Genomic DNA, 9,869 nt, shown 5'->3' with positions numbered 1-9,869 from the left:
ACTTTTCACTTTGATGCATTGGAGAAGGAAATGGCAACCCACTCCAGTGATCTTGCCTGGAGAATCCCAGGGATGGAGGAGCCTAGTGGGCTGCCGTCTATGGGGTCGCACAGAGTCGGACACGACTGAAGCGACTTAGCAGCAATCCAGACTTAGTGGGAGATAGCGGAGATAGCGGAGGACAGAAGAGCCTGGCTACAGTCCATGGGGTCAGAAAGAGTCAGACACAACTTAGAAACCGAACAACAACAGGAACAATCCAGAGTGGAGTGGAGGAAAAATGAGACATCATTATTTATGACATATACATAACAGTCATAATATCCTCTCCACTTCTGTATATGTTTGAAAGTTTCTATAATAAAAAAGTTTTAATCCAAATGAAAGGAAACCATATGGACCAAGCAATTTGTGGGGGCAGGTTATACTATGAGTCATTAACAGCGGTTACTCAGGGAAACAGGATAACAGATGAGTTCTTTTTTCCTTTCTTTTCTCCATATTATTAATTTTGTTACAGTGATCATGAACCATTGACATGCTAAACATTACTTGCGGAAATTTTAAAAAAAGCATGTCTCTAAGAAAAACAGAAGTGAAAATCTAAAATTGACAAAAATTGGAGCTAAATTTGTACAGCGGTTTTATTTATATGAAGTATGTATTTCTTGTGAGGCAACACCTATGAGATGTAAATAGTTCCAGTCAATGACTGCAGCTGGTAAAATTGATGATAAACTCAGTAAAATCATTCAAGACTCTAAATAGCCATCGCCCCTCCCAAATGAGGTTGCCCCTGCCATATGTACGGACACAGATACACAGATACACAGAAACCATTTCCCTTTCTCTCACAACAGAAAGCACGAGTGGATGAGTATCAGTGAAAATCTGAGCAGAAAACTTTCAACTAACCTCTGCGTTTGGAGTCACATATATTAAAAATACTCCTAAGCAACTCTTCTTCATAGGTCCTGGTGTTGCTAGAGGTTACATCTTCCTTGCCATCATCAGTTCCTTGTTTCCACCCTATCAGAAGAAAAAGTTTGCAAATCCAGATGCTTTCATGTGCTAACATGCTTAGTTACTATTTTAATTTTAACAAAGAGTCAGATTTGACTGAGTGACTAACATATATTTTTACGTATATGGTTAGGTTTCAAATATTAAAATAAAGAGCAGCCCACAATACTGGTTACTTAACATGAATAGATCAAGAAAAAAGTGGTCTTGAAGCATCTTTAATTATTCATGTTTCCTTTCAAGTTTTACAAAGGTGGAATAAAAGGAGAGAAGATGAAGAAGAAACTGAGCTTTATTGTCCTGTGATAGTAAAAGCACTCTGTGAGGCGAGAGAGAAGGCGAAATTGAGATTCATTTCTGTTATGCGGGTAGGTACTTTTCATTGGCAGAGTCGATAGAGAAAGTTGAATGGGCTACAGTGTGTTATCCCTATTCTTGCCAGCTCTGGTACCTTCATCTCTAAGGTATTGCCACTGTGCAATTCTATGACAGGTTAATAATGATTGACATGACTGGAACAGTGAAATAGATAAAATTAATTTTGCATTTTTGATGACAAGTGAACATTTATACAAGGAAATGTATGCAACTATTTGTAGTAAAAAAGTTGTTACTTCTGGATATTACTTTAGTTATATTGCTTACAACTTCTGGCACTGTGAAGGAAGTGGTATAATATAATGAGGTGCTCAACGGATTAAGACAGTTTAGTCCTATGAAGAATATATGTTTGAAGAAACTCATGTGCCAGAATGGATAGGTTTCAGTTAATATAATGCAATTGGGGGAAATAAAGCTATCTTTACCTGTTTAAAAAAAAAAAGCACTCTGTGAAAAAGCAAATAGTGTTAACACAAATAAGAATATTTTAAAGAAAACAGAGGGAAAGTAAACACTAGCTATACAGAAAATGTATCATTTTACATTGCTTTTTAGGGTCTATCATACATGGGATTCTGTAAGCAATTCCCTAAATAGAATTCCAAAATTTCATTGAACTTGGCCTACAGAATTTGCATTGTTTCCTGGTGTACCTTATTGCCGCTACACTTTCTTACATGTTTCTCTCACATACAAAGAGGGAAAAATGTTAAAATGTTAATTTTTAGCAAGGCACGTTGGAAGTATATGAATTTTAACTCCCATGTATCTACGTATTTCTATCATGACATTCTAATTTGCCCAGGAGAAAGTTTGTTTTCAGGTCAGTAGAAAAATATCCATGATTATGATTGAAAATATAATCTAGAATTGCTATCAGGTTTATATTTGAAAGCATAGAAAATACTGATGTTGCAGATATAAGATTTTTGTTGAGAGAAAGAAAACTTTAAGGGAAAGATGGATGCTTCCATCAAGTTTCATACTTCATTTTAGATCAGGCACTCTCAGAGTCATATGCTCCTTGCTTTATTGGAAGAACAAACATTAAAAGATAAATATTTACCCTCTTCATTCGGAGATAATTTTTTCACCACGGAATCCTGAGGAGTAGAGCTCTGATCAGAGGTGGAATCAAAATCAAGTGCTAAGGCACTAAAATCATTTTCACTACAATAGTTAGTCAAATCCTTGTTAGCAAAGAGCTCCCTTTTCATGATCTGTGGTGTCAAAGATGTGTAATTCTGGGAGCTCTGTGATCTTGGCCTTGAGATATTTTCAGAACCTGCGAGGATAAGTGAGTATTTTGCATTCTCAGGAGAGCTGAGATGAGAAATGGATGGGGTTCTTGGAGACACTATCTGAGACTGTGAAGTGAAGGTGCCATCTTTCTCAGGACTCAAGAAGAGCGTGTCGAGCAGAGGGACGTGAGCAGCCATCATTTTCTTCAGTACCTCTTCAAAATCCTTCTTGGGGTTAGTCTGTGGGCTGTCAAAACTGCTAGACTGGTATTTGATAATCTGTCGGATGGGATCAGAAATGTCTTCTCTCTTTTGGATGGCTCGCAGTTTTCTACAGATGCTTTCCACGGGGTTATGCCGCTTCTCAGCTACCTTCTTTGCAGAGGCCATTGCGGACTTTCCTCCAGTGAGACAGAGGAAGTGGCTAAAGTACAGGCAAAATATAGACATGTTTTTCAGTTAACACTGTCCTAACAATAATGGAGCAATGGGCTATTTATTCCCAAACCAACTTTGGGGGGATCAAGATGTCTTTAAACCACTGTCTTTACAACAATTGCTTTAAAAAACAGAGTATTGTCGATTTACAATGTTGTGTCAGTTTCAAGTGTATAGCAAAGTGGTTCAGTTACGCATACATTGGGTTGGCCAGAAAGTTTGTTTGGTGGCTTCCCCGGTGACTCAGTGATAAAGAATCCACCTGCAGGAGACACAGGTCCAATCCCTGGCCCGGAAAGATTCCACATGTCACAGAGCGACTAAGCCCGTGCCCCACAGCTACGGAGCCTGTGCTCTAGAGCCCAGGAACCACAACTACTGAGCCCACCACTGAAGTCCACACAGCCTAGAGCCTGTGCTCCACAACAGAAGAAGCCACCCCAATGAGAAGCCCAAGCACTGCAACCAGAGAGTAGCTCCTGCTCTCAGCAACCAGAGAAAAGTCCGCATGCAGAAACAAAGACCCGCACAACCAAAAACAAACAAACAAATAAATAATTCATCCAGATTTCTCTGTAACATCTTACAGAAAAGTCCAAATGCACTTTTTGGGCAACTTAAGATATATCATATGTTCTTTATCAGATTCTTTTCCATTATAGGTTATTACAATACATTGAATATAGTTCCCTGTGCTGTACTGTAGGTCTTTGTTATTTAAACAATTGCTTTAAACAGATTTCCACATGTTTAACTTTGGGACTCAAATTTCTAGAAATAATAGCTAACAAATAGGAAGTATTTCCCATGATCCAAGCAAAGTACTAAGTTCTTTGTATGTATCAACTCATCGCATCTTTTTTTTTTAATTTTATTTTATTTTTAAACTTCACAATATTGTATTAGTTTTGCCAAATATCGAAATGAATCCACCACAGGTATACATGTGTTCCCCATCCTGAACCCTCCTCCCTCCTCCCTCCCCATACCATCCCTCTGGGTTGTCCCAGTGCACCAGCCCCAAGCATCCAGTATTGTGCATCGAACCTGGACTGGCGACTCGTTTCATACATGATATTGTACATGTTTCAATGCCATGCTCCCAAATCTTCCCACCCTCTCCCTCTCCCACAGAGTCCATAAGACTGATCTATACATCAGTGTCTCTTTTGCTGTCTCGTACACAGGGTTATTGTTACCATCTTTCTAAATTCCATATATATGCGTTAGTATACTCTATTGGTGTTTTTCTTTCTGGCTTACTTTACTCTGTATAATAGGCTCCAGTTTCATCCACCTCCTTAGAACTGATTCAAATGTATTCTTTCTAGTGGCTGAGTAATACTCCATTGTGTATATGTACCACAGCTTTCTTATCCATTCATCTGCTGATGGACATCTAGGTTGCTTCCACGTCCTGGCTATTATAAACAGTGCTGCGAACTCATCGTATCTTAAAACAACTCTATGAGGAAAGTACTGCTATTATCTCCTTTTTCAGGCACAAAGAGATTAAGGGACACACCCAAAGTCAGCTTAGATAAGTGCTGGAGTCCACATTTGAACCCATGCAGTCTTGCTTGAGAGGGTAGACAACATTGCTCTTCACTTATACATCAAATATGATGATAGTGACGATATGAAAGCTCCCATTTGAGTACCTACTCTGATTCTTATCTTTTGAGAACTTAATAAATACCTCTTTAAGTATCTTGCATATATAATGTCCAAACTTCACACAAGCCCTGTCAGATGTGTAGAAATATCCCCTTTTCACAGATAATAAAATTAAGGCTCAAAAAGGTCAAGTAACTTGCTAATGGTAACATCTCTAAGATCTGTGCCAAGGAGTGTCTGACTTCAGCAGAATTTTGTTTAATGGTAGCACCTTTAAAAAGCATGATCTCAACTTCTTATAAGACAGCAACTAAAGAACTTGGAAATAAATCCAAAATTGTGCCTAAACTGGTAACATTTAATCTATGCAAAGAGTTACAATAAATTGAATAGTTATAAATAGTTGAATAGTTACAAAGAATTTAAAAGTTATTATTTCTAGAACCTTAACAAAAACGTCTATTTTCTAACGAGGTGGATAAAACTGGAGCCTATTATACAGAGTGAAGTAAGTCAGAAAGAAAGATACCAATATAGTATATTAACACATATATATGGAATTTATAAAGATGGTAACAATGACCCTGTATGCGAGACAGCGAAAGAGACACAGATGTAAAGAACAGACTTTTGGACTCTGTGGGAGAAGGTGAGGGTGGGATGACTGGAGAGAATAGCATTGAAACATGTATATTACCACATGTGAAATGGATCACAAGTCCAGGTTCGATGCATGAGACAGGGTGCTCAGGGCCCGTGCACTGGGATGACACTGAGGGATGGGATGGCGAGGGAGGTGGGAGGGGGGTTCAGGATGGAGAACACATGTACACCCATGGCTGATTCATGTGAATGTATGGCAAAACCCACTACAATATTGTAAAGTAATTAGCCTCCAATTAAAATAAATAAAAATTTTAAAAAAGCTTCTATTTGTGATTCTTTTTAAAAAGTCCCCTAACAGAAAATGAACAAAGGGGCATTTAGAAAGACTAGGAAGAAGATGCTCCAAATCTCAGTCTGGTTCATTGTACCTCAAGATAATTGCCACCAGTTCCACCTAAAGAAATTTCCATCAACAGAACCCTTCACCATTTAAGGTAACAATCATCTTTGAATCTTTATGCTGTCACTCTGCAATCCACTCCGTTTCTTCTATTCAAGGCTAATCTTTCAATGTCAAGCCTAAAACACATTCTCCTACTGAAATTCTGGAATCAGTGTATATGCACTTGACTCAAGCTTTCTTTCTGTTCTCTCCAAGGATGTATAATTGTACTGTATATTCTGTCATTTAATTAGATTTTGCCTTCTATTCTTGGGCTGTTTTAAATGTGTATACTCACTGCCTCCTCAAAAATGTTTTTAATTCTTGTATACAAAAGTCATGGTGTGATTCTCTTTTAGATTCTCAATACATTACTGTTGGCAGCATTGATACTCCACAAGGCTTGTGGACTTGTTCCCTAGCTATAGTGAGTGTTGGCTCAAAGACTTGTAGCTACCACTCTTTCTGGAAAATTTCCCCTGGCCAAATGGGAGCTTCTTATTGCTCAGCTAGGAGGTTGGAAGTGAAGCAATAGTAATGACAGAAGAGAGCCTGCCTGGCATTCCACATCTACAGCTGACTGTGGTGGGGACACGGCAGGAGCCATCTGACTTCCCCATGTCAATTAACGACCTTTTTAAAGACTCAACATTCAAAAAAACTAAGACAGAATCTGGTCCCATCCCTCATGGAAAATAGAAGGGGGAAAAGTGAGAAGCAGTGATTTTCTTTGCTTGGCCTCCAAAATCACTATGGATGGTGACTGCAGCCATGAAATTAAAAGATGCTTGCTCCTTGGAAGGAAAGCTATGACAAACCTAGACAACGTATTAAAAAGAAGAAACATCACTTGGCCAATAAAGGTCCATATAGTCAAAGCTATGGTTTTTCCAGTAGTCATGTACAGATGTGAGCTTTGTACCATAAAGAAAGCTGAGTACTGAAGTATTGATGCTTCCAAAATGTGGTGCTGGAGAAGACTCTTGAGAATCCCTCGAACTGAAAGGAGATTAAACTAGTCAATCCTAAAGGAAATCAACCCTGAATATTCATTGGAAGGACTGATGCTGAAGCTCCAATACTTAGGCCACCTGATGTGAAGAGCTGACTCATTGAAAAAGATCCTGATACTGGCAAAGACTGAAGGCAAAAGGAGAAGGGGATGGCAGAGGATGAGATGATTAGATAGCATCACCAACTCAATGGACATGGATTTGAGCAAACTCTGGGGGAAAGTGGAGGACAGAGGAGCCTGGTATGCTGAAGTCCATGGGGTTGCACAGAGTCAGACTCAACTAAGCGACTGAACAACAGTGAAGTATCTGTCAGTGTTCTCAATGTACTGTGACTATTTTACTCTTCAACAGCCAGTGAATCAGGGACAGGTTGAGCCTGAGGCTAATAGAAGCCCTAGAACTGGAACCTCAGACTCCCAGACCCATCAATCTCCATGGGAACATCTGTGAACCTCAGCGTGGGTTGCTGTTCAAGCCCCAGTGAAAGGCTTCACTCGTGGGCATCTGTGATGGGTCCAGATGAATGTTCCTAGCATATAAGACACCACATTTCTATTTGCTTTTCTGAGGCATTTTTCTCCTCCTACCATCTGTTTCCTAAACTTCCATGACTCACCTAAGCAAGCCCTGCTCCATGGTTTATTAAACCAAACCTTAGAAAAAGCACACTTAAGGCACTGGCTCTTCATGAGCTAACAGAGCTTCACAAGATTAACTTGTTTTGCTTTTTCTAATATAGAGCAGAACATTTGTGGGAGTTCAATAAGTAAGATGTGATGATCAAGATTTCAAAATTTGTGCCACTTTCTCCATATATGGCATGGAAATATCTCCTGTCCATCCTGTCCAAATTTTTTTTTTTAGTTTTAGATCCACTGCAATCTGCCATAACACTGAAAAATACAAGTCTGACTTGCTTTCAATAACTATCTTTGAAAGAGTACTAATGAAAATTAAAAACTGAAGGTTAATTGTACTTGTAGAATCAGGTGCTTGGAGTCTGTCTTTTACGAAGAATTTCCTTATTTATCTGTTTTGTTGATTGAATACTATGTAAAGATGGTACACCTGTAGAAATTCCATTGGTTTGTTTTATTTTTAAATTCTCTGAACCTTCATTGTACTCTATACCACTCATCCTTTTAGGCATTCAATCAATATCCATTAACTACCTAAAAATGTGCTAAACCTAGTAGAAACAGGGGGTACGATCATGAGCAAAACAGAATATCTGCTCTCCTAAAACTTTTGGTCTGTGAGAGATGCACATGTAAGAAGGAAGCTACGAAGACTGCCAGATTAAATCTAGGATGCCCAGGACTTCCCTGGTGGTCCAGTGTGCAAGAATTTGCCTTCCAGTGCAGGGGACTAGGGATTGATCCCTGGTCTGGGAACTAAAGTCCCACATGCCACAGGACAAGTGAGCTTGCATGCCACTACACCTAAGATCCGATGCAGCCAAAAAAAAAAAAAAAAAGGCCCAGGATGCCAAATAAAATTTGAATTTCCAATAAACAATGGCTAATTTTTTTAGTATAAGTACATCGTGTGCATCAAAAAGTTGCACAGGAAAAACTTATACTGAAAGATTATCTGTTGTTTATCTAAAACTCAAATTTCTCTGGGCATCTGGCAGTTCTAACTAGTTAAATCTAGCAACCCTAAAGCCTAGAATAATAAATAATTACACACTAGGAAGGAAAAGTGCCAGGGCTGTGAGAGAATATAATAGGGGTTATTCTAGTTTGGGAGTTAAGGATAGGGAAAAATTGGAGCATCTATTATGTGGCATGTGCTATGCATAATGCTATATATATTGTTTGCTAAATCTAAGGTTGTGAACAGAAAATTAAGAAGTGGACTCAAAAATCCCTTGTCCACTCCCTCCGTTCAGTTCAGTTGCCCAGTCATGTCCAACTTTTTGGGACCCCATGGACTGCCCACGCCAGGCTTCCCTGTCTATCACCATCTCCCAGAGCCTACTCAAACTCATGTCCATCGCATTGGTGATGCCATCCAACCATCTCATCCTCTGTTGTCCCTTTCTCCTCCCACCTTCGATCTTTCCCAGCGTCAGGGTCTTTTCATATGAGACAGTTCTTTGCATCAGATGACCAAAGTATTGGAGCTTCAGCATCAGTCCTTCTAATGAATATTCAGGACTGATTTCCTTTAGGATTGATTGGTTTGATCTCCTTGCAGTCCAAGAGACTCTCAAGAGTCTTCTCCAATACCACAGTTCAAAAGCATCAGTTCTTCGTTGCTCAGCTTTCTTTATAGTCTAACTCTCACATCCAAACATGACTACTGGAAAAACCATAGCTTTGACTAGATGGACCTTTGTTGGCACAGTAATATCTCTGCTTTTTAATATGCTGTGTAGGTTGGTCATAGCTTTTCTTCCAAGGAGCAAGCATCTTTTAATTTCATGGCCACAGTCACCATCTGCAGTGATTTTGGAGCCCAAAATAATAAATTCTGTCACTGTTTCCATTATTTCCCATCTATTTTTCATGAAGAGATGGGACTGGATGCCATTCCCTATATCTATATATTTACATTTATTCTATTCCGTATATCTATATTCCATTTCCTATATCTATATATTTACATCTATATCCAGATATATATTCCTACAGCATATTTCTGAGTTTACATTAGATAAATGTAATATAAAATAATATTAGAGATTATCCAAACAAGTTATTTCACTAATTTTATTTATTTCTCCTATTGTTTGACTTATGACCCATTGTCCTCCTTTCTAGAATGAGTGTCATTATTACTATTGCCTGAATTGCCTTGTTGCCCCTATTCAAGGTCTTGATTCAACACTTTTCAATCATCTCTCTGATCTAAAACTATAGAGCAATAATTAAAAGCCTCTGATGCATAGCAACATCTATAAACAAACATGGTTTCTTATCTAAAGTAAGGTTATTTTCATCAGTGATGTAACTACAGAGTCCCACACTAACCTATCTGTTTGGACTTCCTAAAGAAGTCTTCAATAGATTAGAATAAATTCACCATGTATGTATAATATAGATAATATCTCCTCTTCCATAGGAACTTATAATATTAGAGCATAATTTGTGTTTTCAA

This window comes from Bison bison, unplaced genomic scaffold, assembly GCF_000754665.1.
Source record: "Bison bison bison isolate TAMUID 2011002044 unplaced genomic scaffold, Bison_UMD1.0 scf7180017864370, whole genome shotgun sequence".
Lineage (NCBI taxonomy): Eukaryota > Metazoa > Chordata > Mammalia > Artiodactyla > Bovidae > Bison > Bison bison.
This window is presented reverse-complemented; position numbering follows the sequence as displayed.